General features: G+C 34.9%; 3 pseudogenes; 1 reads left to right on the top strand and 2 right to left on the bottom strand.

Moving 5' to 3' along the window:
* Positions 1–56: 56 nt before the first annotated feature.
* LOC144254279 (olfactory receptor 52N2-like) lies at positions 57–1,676 on the top strand (annotated as a pseudogene).
* Positions 1,677–7,802: 6,126 nt separating this feature from the next.
* On the bottom strand, positions 7,803–8,336 carry LOC113177533 (olfactory receptor 52N1-like; annotated as a pseudogene).
* A 6,121-nt stretch (positions 8,337–14,457) lies between these two features.
* On the bottom strand, positions 14,458–17,302 carry LOC113177531 (olfactory receptor 56B2-like; annotated as a pseudogene).

The following is a 17,302-nucleotide window of genomic DNA, read 5'->3' as shown; positions in this document are numbered from 1 at the left end:
AATTGTGGCATATATACACAATCAAATATTACTCAGCAATAAAAGAAAATAAAATCATGGCATTTGAAGGTAAATAGATAGCATCGGAGAAGATAATGCTAAGTGAAATTAGCCAATCCCCAAAAACAAATGGCAAATGTTTTCTCTGATATAAAAAGGCTGACTCATAGTGGGGTAATGAGTGGGGGCATGGGAGGATTAGATGAATTCTAGATAGGGAAGAAGGGTAGGAGGAAAAGGGAGGGTACAGGGGATTAGCAAGGATGATGGAATGTGATGGACATCACTATTCAAAGTACATGTATGAAGACTTGAATTGGGTGTCAATATACTTTATATACAATCAAATATAAAAAATTGTGGTATATTGGGCTGGGGATGTGGCTCAAGCGGTAGCGTGCTCACCTGGCATGCATGCGGCCCGGGTTCGATCCTCAGCCCATATACAAAACAAAGATGTTGTGTCCGCCGATAACTAAAAAATAAATATTAAAATTAAAAAAAAAATTGTGGTATATATGTGTAATAAGAATTGTAATGCAAAAAAGTACATGTATAAAGGCATGAATTGGTATGAACATACTCTATATACAAAGAGATGAAAAATTGTACTCTCTATGTGTAATATGTGTAATGTGTAATATGTGTAATGCATTCCACTTTTGTGTATTTAAAAAAAATAAAATCAATAAAACTAAAAAAAAAAGAGTATGAAATGCTCTCCTCCTGTCAGTCATTATATCTGGAGCCAACAGCTCCAGCCTGATACCAGGATTCTTTTTCTTGAATGGTGTTCCTGGGCTGGAAGCTGTGCACACCTGGATCTTCCTGCCATTCTGCCTCATGTACATCATTGCTCTTTGGGGAATGTGGGACTCATCTGCCTCATTAGTCATGAGGAAGCCCTGCACTGGCCCATGTACTACTTCCTGGCCCTGCTGGCCTCCACTGATGTTACCTTGTGTACCACCACTGGGCCCAACATGCTGTGTATATTCTGGTTCAACCTCAAGGAGATTGACTTTAATGCTTACCGGTCCAGATGTTTTTTGTCCACATGTTGGCTGGGATGGAGTTTGGGCTGCTCATGCTCATGGCCCTGGACTGCAGATGTGGCCATCTGCTACCCCTTATGCTATGCCACCATCCTCACCAACCCTGTCATCGCCAAGGCTGGTCTTGCCACTGTCTTGAGGAGTGTGATGCTCATCATCCCATTCACTTTCCTTACCAAATTCCTGCCCTATTGCCAGGGCCACCTCATCCCCCACACCTACTGTGACCACATGTCTGTGGCCAAGGTGTCCTGTGGCAACGTCAAGGTAAATGCTATCTATGGTCTGATGGTTGCCCTCCTGATTGGGGTGTTTGATATCTGTTGTATCTCTGCATCTTACACTATAACTTTGCGGGTTGTAGTGAGCCTGTCATCAGCAGATGCTCGTCACAAAGCCTTTAGCACCTGCACATCTCATATCTGTGCCATCGTGATCACTTATGCACCTGCTTTTTTCACTTTCTTCACTCATCAATTTGGAGACCACATTATTCCCCACCACATACACATCATTGTGGCCAACCTTTATCTGTTGTTGCCTCCTACCATGAACCCAATTGTTTATGGAGTCAAGACCAAGCAGATTCGGGAAGGAGTCATCAAATTGGTGACTCATTAGGTGAGACAATATTGGCCTCACCTAAGACAAATGAATCATAAAATGCATTGCCTGGCATGGAGAGAAAATAGTGGAGAAGAATTCATAAAAGGTGCAAATGAAATATTAAATCATTCTAAAATGTAGATTTTCTAAAGTCTTTGCAAGTGTGTATTTTAAACTGATTCCTGTTAGTAAATATCTGCCAAAATAGAGAATGTAGAATTAAAAAGGTAAAATACTCATTCCCAATAAAGATCATGTTTGTCATGAATTTTTATAGAGTCATATGTTTAGTGACACTAGAAAGTTAATAAAAGGCAAAAAGTAAGCCTGATGTACCCACACATTGTGTGGAGAAGTAGGAGGCTAGCCTAATGTGGGCAAGCACATCCTCTCCACTAGGGAGAAATTCTATGCAGATCAAGTGCATTTTTGCCAGGTTAGAAGGGTTCAGTGTTGCAACATTTTCTAATAATTTTCAAAGATAAGCAAGATTTAGATGTTTTATAAAATGTTTGAGTTTTGTTTGCTATTGTTGAAAAAAAATACCTTATGCTTCATACAAAAATATCTAAGTGTTCTATTTTGTCCCATGTAATCATTTTACAACCTCTATTTAAAATGTATCTAAATATATAGTTGTCATGTTAAATACCAAGGAGGCAAATGTGTTGTTACTAGTGTACCTAATAATTTATTCACTCTTTCCTTCATTCATTAATTTTGAGCTAATTTCATTAATCTTATAAATCATGCCTTGAATTTAATGAGTGAGGCAGAGTTGAAAATAATACAGTCTTGGGCCTCAGTATAGGCCTCTAGATTCTGGCCCAGGATACATGAGTGAAAACACATGTGAAAAAAAAGGAGGAGAGAGAATTTGAAAAATGGATGAAATGTGGAGTGACCAAAAAGTTAGTAGGACAGTTAGTCCCAAAGTGTAAGTTCTCTGTCTTTTGATATGTAGTGACTAGACTTTGAAAACCTACTTAATCTAAGTCTCAGCTTCCGTATTTTTACAAGTGAGGAAAAGAAAACCATCAACAAAGATGCATCTGGCCAATTGCATGGTCTAATACAAAATTAAAAATAAAAGTATGTAGCGTGGTTTTTGACACGTTTTGCTTTTTTATGAGTTAATAGCTTCTACACTGACTCATTCTGAACATCACAGTGGCAGGAGAAATCTTTCCAAATGTACAGGTAGTGGATGATTAGTGTTTCTGTGGTTAAGCTTGCATTGAGTTTCCACAAATATTTTGTCAATATGAGCAAACAAGTTTTCCTGGCTATCCTCTAGGTACCTGGCTCCATGTTATGCACTGAACAATATAAATGATTACAAAAACTCTAGTGAATTCTACTCTCCTAGTGGATATAAAATGCATGGAATGGCTACCATACAATGTAAAGATAGTTGTGCAACAGATTTTCAAAAATTATGGAAACTAAGAAAAGGATCATCAATATTTATTAGAGTTAGTATGTAAATTCTTTATAGGAAAGATAGGATTTGGGATGAATCTTGAATTATACATGAGTATTTAAGAAAGAGAAGATGGGATTATTTGAAACAATAAAATATTTTCATATATTTTGTGTAAAATGTGAAGGTTAAACAAACAATATCGAGCTTGGGCAGATAAATGTCTTCAGAAGCAAAAGAGAAAGAGGAAGACAAAAAGATGGGTCTGGAAAGGTAGAATCCCTGCTGGGAGGTGCATTGCTTCTGTGCCTGGGCAGGACACCAGGAGCACCAGGTGCTGCTCCTCCATCACCACTAAGAGGCCACAGGGGCCCTAGAATGGCCTTTAACCTTGAGCAGCTGCTGCCCATTGGTCACTTTCCTGGACTGTTCATATCTGCACCATAACCTCTGTCTCTTAAGGCCTGTCTCTCTCCCTGCTTTCTTCTGTCTCCCATATAAACTCTATTTTCTCAGTTCTACTTCTTCAGTGAACCAGCCTGAGTTCTTCAAAGGGTGTTCCTGGGTAGAGCATAGATTCCTTGTGTCTTTCTCTGTAATTACTTCTTTTGAAGGGGTTGAACATTCTCTTAAGAGCATGGTTTCAAGATTATAACAACAACAACAACAACAAACCATACCGAGCACTTATTTTCCAGATATTTTTCTAATCATTATATGCTCATTTGTTTTTAAAACAAGTCTGAGGATGGCACTATTTCATGTCCATTTTACAGGCAGGCATACTGGGGCACAGGAAGGTTATAAAATGAAAGCCACATAGCTAGCATGTGGCAGAGCTTGGATTTACATCCAGGCCACCTGGATCCAGTGTCTTTATTTTTAACAACTATAATATACAACACTATTTTCTAAGCAATTAAAAGTTTGTAGAATAGTTTTTTATGATTGGCATGGTGAGAAGTCCCTTATGGTTACCCTACCCTCTATGAAGTGATTCTCTTTTTGTTCTTTTTTTGACTGAAGAGTATTTATTCTCTTCTGAGAGAATGGCTTCTGTAAATACAGAGCTGCCATTAAATTCTTATGGGTCCCACATAATATCTGACTCAAGAACTTGTAACACAAGAAAGCCTGTGTTCTCTATTCTGCTCTTGTAATTTTCATGGAGCAGATTACTTTAAAAATTTTAACTGGGTGCCCTCCTCAACCCTGCTCTTCAGATGATTAGTGCCATGACTGCTTCTTATCCTGTTGGCTAAGATCAAGTTTAGTTTAGTAGTGCCATGAAATCAGGATATTCACCCAATTTGTTTCCAACATATCTCTCTTCCAAAATGATTGTCTGCCACGTGGTAGGTTCAATCAGAGCATATCACCAAGCACCTCGAAAGATCCAAAAAGGATTTGTATTCTTTTGTAAACTATGTTTATGCTGGTAATAATTTTTATAGCTCTCACATTATTTCATAATATACCATAAACATTTATAAGATTCTATATGTGAGAGATTATATAGTATTTGTCTTTCAGTGCCTGGCTTATTTTGCTTAGTATGTCCTCCAAGTTTATTTTTGTTGTCACAAAATAACACAATTTCCTTCTTTTTAAATGCTGAGTAGCATTTCCTTGTGCACATATACCACATTTTCTTTATCCATTCATCTTTCAATGTGTTGTTTCTACCTCTTGGCTCTTGTGAATAGTGCTGCTATGAATATGATTATATGCACCTCTCTTTGAGATATTGATTTAATTTCCTTTAGATACATACCCAGCAAAAGAAAATTGCTGAATCACCTGATCGTTATATTTTCAATTTTTTGAGGAAATTCCGTCTTTTTTCCATGATGGTTTCACTAATTTATGTTCCCATCAACATTGTACCAGTGTTCTATTTTCTCCATATTCTTGCAGTACTTGGTATCGCTTGTTATTGTAAACAAGTTAAAGTCAATAAGTTTTCCTTTATATTATTTCTTCTTTATTCTATTTATGAGTAAAATCATATAGCACTCATCTTTCTGTGTCTGGTGTATTTCACTTAGCAAAATGATCTCCTGTTAACACCATGCTATGCACATGATAGTTTTTTGTTCTTTTTTTATGATGGAGAGTATTAATCCATGTATATACCACATTTTCTCTATCAATTATTCACTTTACTGTTGGCTATTGTGAGTAATGTTGTAGCCCAAGTCTTTGACATACTTTTGGGGTCTCATTGAAAAATCCATACCCATTCCAATGATCTAAGTGAATTTTCTGTACATTTTCTTCTAGTAGCTTCATTGTTTTAAGTCTTACATTTAAATTTTTAAATTCTTTCAAATCGATTTTTAGAACTGGTAAGAAATGGGGCTCAACTTGCATTCTTCCACATGTGGATATCCAATTTCTCCAGCCCCATTTCTTGAAAGGACTATCCTTTCTTTAATGCATATTCTTAGTTCTTTTGCCAAAAATCAGTTGGCTGTAGATACCTGGATTAATTTCTAGGCTCTCTATTCTGTTCTGTTGGTCTATATGGTTATTTTATGCTAATACCATGCATTTTGATTAGTATATGGAATATGTTTGAAAGTCAAGTAGTGTGAATTCTTCTGCCTTGTTCTTTTTTGCTCAAGATGGCTTTGGCTATGTGGGGACTTTTGTGGTTCTACATAGATTTTGGAATTGTTTCTTCTACTATTATGAAGAATGTTATGGGTATTTTGACAGGAATTACATTGAATCTATAGTTAGCTATGGGTTGTATGGACATTTTAACAATATTATTTTTTTCACTACATGAACAAAGTATACCTTTACATTTTCTTCTATTCTTTCCTAATTCTTAATTAGTGTTTAATCAACATAATTATAGAGATCTTTCAGCTGCTTTTTCAAATTAATCTTAGGGTTTTCTTTGTAGTATTATAAATAGGATTGCTTTCAGATAATAAAACTTTGCCAAATTCATTCTCTAATGATAATAATTTTTTGGTGGAATATTTCAGATTTTCCACACTTAATATCATATAATCTGCATACAGTGACAATTTTATTTTCTCTTTTCCAGTCTAGAATCTCTTTGCTTCCCTTGCTTCAGTCAGGACTTTCATTATTCTATCAAATAGAAGTGCTGAAAGTGAACATTGTTTTCTTGTTTTGGATCTTAGAAAAAAGCTTACAGCTTTCTCCCACTCAGGATGTTAGCTGTTAGCTCATTATATATGACCTTTATCATGTTAAGATAGGTTCCCTCTATGCCATATTTGATTGGTGTTTTTTACATGATGTTGAAATTTAGATACAGGATATGATTTCAAGCTTTCAAATTTGTGGAGACTTGCTTTGTGGCCTACGGTATAATTTATCCTGGAGTATGTTCAGCGTGTTATTGAGAACCAGTGTGCATTCTGCAGCTGTTGAGTGGAATGGTCTGTAGATATGTGTTAGGTCCATTTGGTCTAGGATGGAATTTAACTCTTCTATTTATATGTTGGTTTTGTGTCTGGATGATTTATCTACTGCTGAAAGTTGTGTGTGTGTGGGCGGCGATAAAGTCACAAAATTTATTGTACATACAAACTATTATTGTATAGTTGTATTATTATTATTATTTAATATACAATATTATTATTGTATATTAAATTTATACTAAATTTAATATTCTTCTGAAAGAGAAAATAGTACACACACCTTGTAAGGTACACACACAGAGGAATTGGAAGCAAGAAAGATGTGATTCATAATTTAGAGGACTAGAGTGTGTGCCTAAGATGTATTCTTTAAAATAAACATTTTATAAAAGTATAGGCTGTGTACCCCGCTACTTCCCCCACCCAAAGAGCACATAAGTGACAGCTTTATGAAATGCTATTAGTTGATATGCCCCATACCTACCACCCAGGCCAAAATCAATCAATGGAGTACTCCAGCAGCATCCTCCTTTTTATGATCATTTATTTCCAAATGTAAACATTATCCTAATACCTAATATCATAAGTTAGTTTTGCCTGATTTTAAGCTTTATAATAAATGAAAACATGATATACATTCCTTGTATTTTCCATTCACCATTATTGAACAAACAACTATGTATTTATGTAGTCTAAGATTGATAGACACTGGTATTGTTTCTAGTTCCTGGGTATTGAGTGTTCTTCAGTTTTTACCTCTTACAAGATTTTTTTGGCAAATGCATATATGAATTGCAACTGGATAAATAGCTGGCAAAGTTGGAATGGAAAGCAAGATATAAGAATGTAGGACATAAAAATGAAAATCAAACTATTTTTGGCAGTAGAATGCTGAAATAAATACATTAGCATACATATCAATGGGTATGGTCATGTATTGCCAGGGATTTAAACTTTTTAAACATGCACCTTCAGTCCTAATAATTCAACCACTGTGCACCAGGTGTAGATTGTATTGGGGAGATATCAGTCTGTAAAGATGAAATGCTGTGAACTTCAAAGTCCTTTACATTAAAGAGGCATTGAATTTCAAAGAATGGGAATTTATCTACACAAACAGTATCTTAGTCTTTCAAAGGAGGTAGAAGACCCTGAGTTGCAGAAAAATATTTCCTGCAGACACATACCAGGTTTTATCTGGAGGTTTTCCTGTTTATTTGATCTGACCTGGCTAAGGAAGCTCTTCTCAGAAGACTACATTTAAAGATCTAAGAAAAATTATCCTTTCTTTTAAACAATAGCCATGGAACTGTCTTAGATCTTCTTGGTTTTCACCCCATACACAATTGGGTTCATGGTGGGAGGCATGAGTAGATAGAGATTAGTAACAATAATTAGTAATAATTAATAATAATACCATAATGATGGGTATGCAGAATGATATGTACTCGAAAGTGGTGTGTCAAGAAGGTGAAAAAAGCTGGTTTGTAGGTGATGACGATGTCACAGATGTGGATGGTGCAGGTGCTGAAGGCCTTCTGTTGAGAATTTGCTGAAGTCAGACTCACAACTGCCCAAAGGATCATGGTGAGGAGACTATGATTCACAGGATGTCAAAGTCTCCAATCAGGAGGGCAACCATCAAATTGTCAATGGCATTGACCTGAACATCCCATAGGATATCTTGGCTACAGACATGTGGTCACAGTAGGTATGGGGAATGACATTGCCTCTGCAGTATGGCAGGTGCTTGGTGAGCAAAGTGAAAGGGATAACAAATATCACACCCCTAATAAAAATGAGCAGACTTGCCTGGGCAATGCCTGCATTAGCGAGGATTGTGACATTTTATAGAGAGTAGAAAAGTCAACAGGTTGTTAATCACCCAGGGATAAAGGTGTAGGATTCTTGACTGTATATGGAATCTAAAATTCATCAAGTTCTTCACTCATAATTTGTAATCTTTTCTCTGTGACACTTCAATTAGAATAATACTTAAATAATTAAATATTCCCAGTTTACTTTTTTGGTTAATATTTGTATCTCAAGAATTTTAGTCAAGTGCAATAGAAGAATTCAGTAATTACATAAATTGTGTCATAGATTTACAGTGAAAATGTATTCTAATAATCAAACATATACTGGAAAGGAATTTGTCATTATACACTATGTAAACTTATATTCTATGAAATTTTTGGTCTCTTTCATGGAAATGTACAAATCTAGAGGCGAAGATAGTTGGTAAAGATGCATATCATGCAGTTATTTTAGTGAAATATCAAAGTTTCTATGTCTATGTAAAAGCATTTATCTCTGTCTACTGCAAGCAAGACCAGTAATTCAGTCTTAACTGTGGTCAAGAAGATAGACTGACTCTCAGTAAGAAAGAAGACCTGATGATCCCTAGCTTGTTGCTAATGGTTGGACTCAAATACTCAATAAAATCTCAAATAAAGTGAATAATCTTTATGATAACTTGCTTGACACTTGAATTATAAAGATGAGCCTTATCATGTCAGACATGCATTATTTTAAAATTTAATATCATTCATTATTATGGCATTGCATTTTAGGATTAATCCTTTGTCTTGTTTTGAAGGATACAATGCAAGAAGCTTTTAAAATTTCATCTACTACCTTAAGATCCCTAGCAAATTAAAATCAGTGCATTGCTAATAGGGACCCATGGTCTCTATTTAGCTATTACTGATCCTTGCTCTTTGTAGTCTAATTCCCTCACTGAAGTCTGATGTAAGTTCACGGCTCTATGTAAATCAGACAGAATCTAGAGGTAGACCTGAAATTCTCTGGTCTATTCTGAGGATTAATGGGTATCTTAGATTTAGTTCTGTAGGTATCAAAAATTTTCCAAGCTACTTGAACTTGGACATAGATGAAGAAAATCTATGTCCCCTGTCAAAAGTATTGAATTTGAATTTACAGTATAGATATGGCATTATGCTGAAACAATATTGAAAGATGAAGAAGTCATCACTCTTTTCATGCCTTGTAAAGGTAGATACATTTAATTTTGTATATCCATGTTGTTTGTTTCCACTTTTGGACTAATAGTGCTGTTATAAAAATTTATGCACAAGTTTGTAGAAGCTAATGCAAAAAATTGGGGGATAAAAATTAGAAGAAAGATCTGTGGAGAAGAAAAAGGGATTGTTGGTGAGGGAGGAGGGATGGGATAAGAAAGAACATTGGAATGAATCTGACCTAACTTTCCTATGTATGTGTATAAATATACCACAGTGAATCTCACCATTAGATACATGACACTATTTTTTTAAAAAAGCAACTATAAGTAATTAGCAGAAAGATCTGTAGAGCAGAGGGAAGGGTATGGAGGAAGGAAGAGAGGAGGAAAAGATAAAATACTGGGGACTAAATTAGAACAAATTATATTCCATGCTTGTACAATTTTGTCAAAATGAATTCCAATGTTATGTATAACAAAAAGAACCACTAAAAAGAAAAAGAAAAGAAAAAAGGTTTTTTTTTTTTGTTATATCAGTTGCTTTCTGTTACACTGAGTCTCTGGATCTAATGCTGGATCTGGTGCCCATTGTTTTTAAGTGCATGGATAATTGCCAAACATTTTTTCTCCCACAGGTATTCTACTATTTAACATCTCAATAGCAACATATTTATATACCTATAAATACTTGCTGAGTTCTAATTTTTAATGATATCTATTTTAGCAGGTATAATTATACATTGCTATAATTTGACTTGAATTTGCTAGTATATTGATTAATAATGCTAATTATATTTTTAGATATTTCTTGGTTATTTGTACATTTTCATAGAGAAAACTACATTGAAGTTCTTTGCTCACTAATAATTGACAACCAAATTGACTTTCTTCTAAGCAGCACATGGAACTCTCCTTAAGGTAGGTCACATTTTAAGACACAAAAAAAAGTCTTAGCAAATAAAAAAAAGAGAGATTATTTCTTGCATCTTATTATATTATACTGGAATGAAATTGGAAATCAACTAGATAAAAACAGAAGCTATCTTAACATTTGGAGATTAAGTAATACACTTCTTTGTGATAAGTGGATCACAGAAGAAATCAGGGGAGAAATTAAAATTTCTTTGAAACAAATGAGAATTGAGGTACCACATATAAAAAAGGCACACTACATTTAGAAAGTTAATAGCATTAAGGTCCTACTTAAAGAAAGATTAAAATATAGAAAGACTGCAAATAAAGTTACACCTAAAGACTCTAGAAAAAGAAGAACAAACTAATTCTAAAATCAGCAGAACATAGTAAATAATGAAATTGAGAATAAAAAAAGATACAAAGAACAATGGGACAAAGCACTGGTTCTTTGACAAGATAAACAGAATTGATAAACCCTTAGCCAAACTAAGAGAGAGAGAGAGGGAATGAGGGAGGGAGGGAGGGGGAGAGAGAGAGAGAGAGAGAGAGAGAGAGAGAGAGAGAGAGAGAGAGAGGACTTCTAAATCAACAAAATTAGAGAAGAAATAGAAAATGTTTACACAGACACTTCTGAAATTCAGAGGATCATTCGAAGCTATTTTGAAAACTTATACTCCAATAAACTGGAACATGTGAGATACAGAGAAATTTCTAGATATGTGTGATCTACTCCCATTGAACCATGAAGATGTAGACAACATAAACAGACTAATATCAAGCAATGAGAATGAAACAACAATTAAAAGACTCCTAAAAAAGAAAAGCCCAGAACTGGAAGGATTCTCAGCTGATTTCTGCCAGACTTTTAGGGAAGAACTAATGCCAATACTCCTCAAATGATTCCATAAGATAGAAAGGGAGGAGACCCTCCAAATTCATTCTATAAAGCCAGTATTATACTGATACCAAAATCTGACAAATACACATCAACGAAATTAAACTACAGGCCAACATCTCTGATTAAACATAGATACAATAATTCTGAATAAAATTTTGACAAATTGATTAAAAAACACATTAAGATGATTCCAATGATAAGTGTATTTCATTCCAAAGATGTAAGATTTGTTCAACAGAACTGAATTGAAAAATTAGTTCACTGCATAAATAGAATTAAGGACAATAACTAATTGATCCTCTCCATAGATGCAGAAAAAGCATTTGACAAACATACTGGATGCATCCATGTTAAAAATAGTGGAAAAACTAGATAGAAGAGCTTAACTTCAACATTATAAAGGCTATACAGGACAAACAAAGGTCAATTATAGTGAATGGGAAAAAATAAAAGCATTTTTTTAAAACAGAAATAAGACAAGGATGACCACTGTCAACAGATCTGTCAATATAGTTCTTGAAACTGTAGTCAGAGCAATAAAAAAGAAAAGGATATTAGAGAAAAGAAATACAAATATAAAAAGAAGTCAAATTATTTCTGTTTGAGGATGATATGATCCTCTATATAGAAGTCCCCTCCCCCCCCCAAAAAAAAAACACCAGAAGACTTTGAGAGCTGGTAAAAAAAAATTTGCAAAGTATCAGGATACAAGATCAACAGTCATAAATCAATTATTTTTATGTACTCCTGTAATGAATTTTCTGAGAAAGAAATCAGGAACACGATCCATTCACAATAACCTCAAAGAAAAAGAAATACTTGGAAATAGATCTAACAGTGGAGGAAAAAGATCTCTACAATGAAAACTATAGACTACTGAAGAAAGAAATGGAAGAAAACCTAAGATAATGGAAAGATCTCTCATGTTCTTGAATAGAAGGAATTCATATAGTCAAAATGACCATACTACCAAAAGCATTATACAAGTTCAACGTAATGCCCATCAAAATACCAATGACAATCTTCCCAGAACTAGAAAAACAGTCCTTAAATTTATTTGGAAGAATAAAAGACCCAGAATAGCCAAAGCAATCCTGAGCAAGAAGAGTGATGCTGAAGGCATCACAATAGTAGATCTCAAATTATACTACAGAGCTATACTAACAAAAACAGCACCGAAACAGACATGAAGATGATTGGAATGGAAAAGAAGACATAGAGACACACACATAGATATAGGCATCAGATATTTGACAAAGGTGCAAGAAGCATATATAGGAGAAAAGATAGCCTTTTCAACAAATGGTCTTGGGAAATCTGGATATCCATATGTAGAAGAACAAAAGTACATCTCTATCATTCACCCTGCACAAATCAACTCCAAGTGGCTCAAAGACCTATGAATTAGACCAGAAAGTCAGCAACTTCTAGAAAAACATGCAATTTCATCATTTCAACATATTAGCAAAGACACTGACTTACTTATCAAGCCTCTAAAGTACAAGAAATAGAACCAAGAATCAATAAGTGGGAGGGCATTAATTTAAAAAGCTTTTCCACAGCAAAGGAAAGAAGCCATGAATACAAAGCTTACAGACTGGGAGATCTTAGCCAGTCACTCCTCTGACAAGGGATTAAAATTTAGAATATATAAAGAATTTAAAAACTTAACACCATGAAAACAAATACCTCAATTACTAAATCAGCAAAAGAAATAAGTAGATATGTCTTAAAAGGAGAAATACAAAAGACGGATATATACATGAACAAATATTCAACATCTCTAGAAATCAGGGAAATGGAAATCAAAACTGCATTAAGAATTAATCTCACTCCAGTTAAAATGGCAACGATCAAGAATGCAAATAATAAAAAATGTTGGTGAGGATGTGGAGAAAAAAGTGACATTCCCATTGCTGGTGAGACTTCAAATTAGTACAAACGGTATGGAGATTTGCTTTTACTAATTGGAAGCAATATGGAGATTGCTCAAAGACTAGAAATGAAACTACTATATGTCAGAGCTATAGCCACTCCTTGGTGCTTATCAATACAAACTAAAATCAGTATTCTATAGTGATTCAGGCACATTAACTTTATAGCAGTACAATCCACAATAGTCAAGTTGGGCAACAATCAACAGTTGAACTGGTGCCCTTAACAGACGAATGAATAAAGAAAATGTAATGGAGTACTCTATTGCCATAAAGAAAAATGAAATCATGGCATTTTCTATTAAATGGATGGAATTGGAGAACATTATGCTAAATAAAATAAGCCAGACTCAGAAAGTCAAGGGTTGAATATTTTTTCTGATGTGCAGAGGCTAGACCAAACTAAGGAAAAAGAGTGTTCATAGTCCCATAAAAATAGAAAGAATATCAGCAGAATATGATTGCAGGTGACAGATGGGGACAGGAAAAGAGAGGAATAGTGGAATAAAATTGACCAAATTGTACTGTGTACATATAAAAATATGCCATAGTGAATTTCAACTTATGTATATTTGTAAAACACCAATTTTAGGAAACAAACTAAATACGTAGAAGGAAGACCGGTAAAGTAGAGGAAAGGGGATAGGAGAAAAGTGGGAAGGAAAAAAGGAAGCACAACGAACTGTAGTAGAATACATTATTTTTCATACATGCATGATTATGTCAATATAAGCCACAGTATTACATATAACTATAATTCACTAATAAAATATAAATTAATTAAAAATAAGGACACATGATAAGGCACATAAAAAAGTGCAAAAGTAATTTCCAACTTATCAGCAATTACATAAAAAAGACTAAACTCTCTAATTTATTAGTAAATATTGGTAAATAACTGATTCAACCATATCTATTCAACATCCTCTGGAAATTCTGACCATTGCAGCCATGAAACATAATGAAAAATATATTCTCTATATCTTTTCCTTGGATTCCTTGAAACAAATAGCATCATTAATATGGTATTTGTTGTCTTGAAGATTTTTGCTTGACACACAAATATTTAAATAAAAATTCTAATGTCTTCTTCTGCAAGTATAATTGTTGCCATGAATTACTTGTGATAACTGAAAACCTGCCATAGTGTCAATATTATTTACTTCATAGTCACAGTCATTGATAAATTTAAAGGGTGAGCATATGGAGTAAATAAAGAGACTGAGTATCTTCTCCATGTTAGTTGCTCTTAATGTTCAGCCTAAGCAACTTGCATATTCCCTGCCTGAGCTCCTTGTTCTTGAGGGCATACACCATGGGATTGAGAGCAGGAGGGATAACATTGTGTAGCACATTGAGTAGAACTGGGATGAGGGGAAGTTCCATTCCTGCACTATGAGTGATGGAAATAACAACAATGACAGTGTAGAAGAATAGAATTAAGATGAGGTGGGAAGTGCAGGTACTCAAGGCCTTGGATGCAGCTTCTTTGGAGTTGAGCTTCAATACAGACTGAAGAATAAAAGCATATGATACAATAATCAAACCCAGATCACTTCCCATAATCAGCCAAGCCAGAAATATCTGATTGATACTGTTGATTTTCCTGTCATCACAGGAGAGGCTAGTGACTCCAAGATTAGTACAAAAACAGTGCTCAATTTGATTATGAGAACAGTAATTTCTCTCAGCAGCTAAGATGGGCACTGAAATTGAAAGCAGACTGTTTCTAATTGCCATGACACAGTTGCTTTGATCACTAAAGTGTTAGTAACCATTGATGTATAACTCAGAGGTCAGCATATGGCTACACACCTATCTATAGCCATACAGACAAAGATGCCTGACTCCTTGGCCACAAAACAATGGATGGCATACATCTGAGCAAAGCACTCAGGGAGGCTGATGGCCTTAGCACTTAACCATAAGATGGGCAAAATCTTGGGCATGATGGTGGTAGCCAGGCCCATGTCCACCACAGCCAGGATGCCCAGGAAATGGTACATGGGCTGATGCAGACTTGCCTCTTGGTAGATGGTGGTCAGGATCAGGATGTAGGCCCCAAGAGCTAAGAGGTAGAGCAGAGCCAGGGGTAGGGAGAGCCAGCGCTGCCAGCTGTGGATGCCTGGGAATTCCATCAGAACAAACTCAGAGACCTGGAACTGAGAGCTGTTGGAATCTCTGAGATCTTGGAACATCCTTTAGTAATAGAAAAAAAAAAAAAAGCTGAATGTTACACCTCTTAACTGTCTGTGTCAGAGTGTTGGAAATTGTCTAACCCAGGATCATAATATTAAGGAGAATTTAGTCTCTTTCATGTTCTCATTCTTTCATTCATTTTTTTTACTTCTTTCTTATGAAAAAAGAAACTCTAATACGAGACACGATCCATTAATTTATTCTATAAACCATTTTAAAATTCCATAAATCAGGTAATGTTTTTTCCATGTTTCTAATTAAAGAACTGACTATTAGAGAAAATCAGGACTGTGTTAAAGATCATTCATGTTATAGGTCACAATAGCAGCAGAAGATGAAGGTGATCTGATATCACAGTCTGACTGTGAGGTTTGGCTTTGCTAATGAATTGGTTGCTTTAGAGATCTAAAGTGAAGACACAATAAAGGTTTTTATGTATGAAACTTCTGCTGCTGGAGATTACATAGTAACTTTTTTTAAAGTTATTTACTTGAGATATTAGGCAAATGTGTGTGTGAGTGTGTGTGTGTGAGTGTGTGAGTATGTGTGTGTGTTGTATGTGTGTAGATATATAAATTTAAAGAAACATATGTATGTTATAATTAATTATGGTGGAATTAAGCTATACATTGAGATGCAATTTTAATAGTTAATATTTAAGTGGTATTGGAGTCTCACACACACCGGGCAATCACTGCAATGCTGAGGTATATCCCAGCTGTGCATGATTACACAGTAAAAACACTTCTTTAGCAAGAAACAGACCAGCTTCTCTTATGCTCACTGAAAATTGTATTCTCCTTTTCTTGTCCCCAAAGGTAAGCAAAATGTTAAGAGCTAAAATGGTAGATGACCTTTATCTTTTTATAGAAAAATTTTATTCCAAATTTTTAAATATCTACAAACTAAATGAAATAGTATAATATATCTATCTCTTATCTTCAACATTGTCACTAATTGCTGAAAAAACTACAATCTTTACTTGAGTATTCATTTCTGTCTTAGCTTTTTTCTGCTGTGGTCTAAAGAGCTGATGATAACAATTTTAGAGGAGGAAAAGTTTACTTGGGGGCTCACAGTCTTGGAAGTCTCAATACATAGATGATCGACTCCATTACTCTACGCTGGGTGGAGGCAGAACATCATGGCAGAAGTGTGTGTCAGAGGAAAGGCATAGGGAACAAGGCACTGGGAAGCAGAGAGTGAGCTCCACTCACCAAGAGCAAAATATTTACTCCATAGCTAAGTCCTCAGAGATGCACCTCCTCCAGCCACACCCTACCCTACATTTACCACCCAGTTAATCCCCATTATGGGGATTAATGTACTGATTAGGTTAAGGTTCTCATAACTCAATCATTTCACCTCTAAAGTTTCTGTATTTTCTCACTCATGGGCTTTTGGGGGATACCTCATATACAAACCATAACACACTCTCTCAATAAATTTGACTTAAGAGTCAACTCTTAACTATTATGTGTTCATGTAACACAGACTAGTGGGAAAACATAGATGCCATGAGTTGATAATAGGATATACGTAGCTGGGGTGAACTGTGTTGTATTCTCAAGAGTTTATGTCTCCAAACTCTCTCTAAATATCCTATCTATGTCCCTCATCACACTTTATAGTTATAATTTTAATTGATAATATTGGTTTTATTGTAACAAAAGTATATATTTCATCTTCAATGTTCTTTTAAATTTCTGGGTTAAAAATACAAACTGATACCAAGTAATATAGAACTGAGAACAAATTAAATTAGACATTTTACAGCACATTAAAAATGCTTTTAATACCATATGACTTTACATTTCTGCAGGGAAAATGGGCTCACATTATTCTGTGTTAGGTCCACTGAAGTAATAACTCTGAACAGGAGCAT

The sequence above is a fragment of the Urocitellus parryii genome, chromosome 4 (genome assembly GCF_045843805.1).
Source record: "Urocitellus parryii isolate mUroPar1 chromosome 4, mUroPar1.hap1, whole genome shotgun sequence".
Lineage (NCBI taxonomy): Eukaryota > Metazoa > Chordata > Mammalia > Rodentia > Sciuridae > Urocitellus > Urocitellus parryii.
The sequence above is the reverse complement of the archived record's forward strand: the minus strand, read 5'-3'. Positions and strand labels throughout refer to the sequence as shown.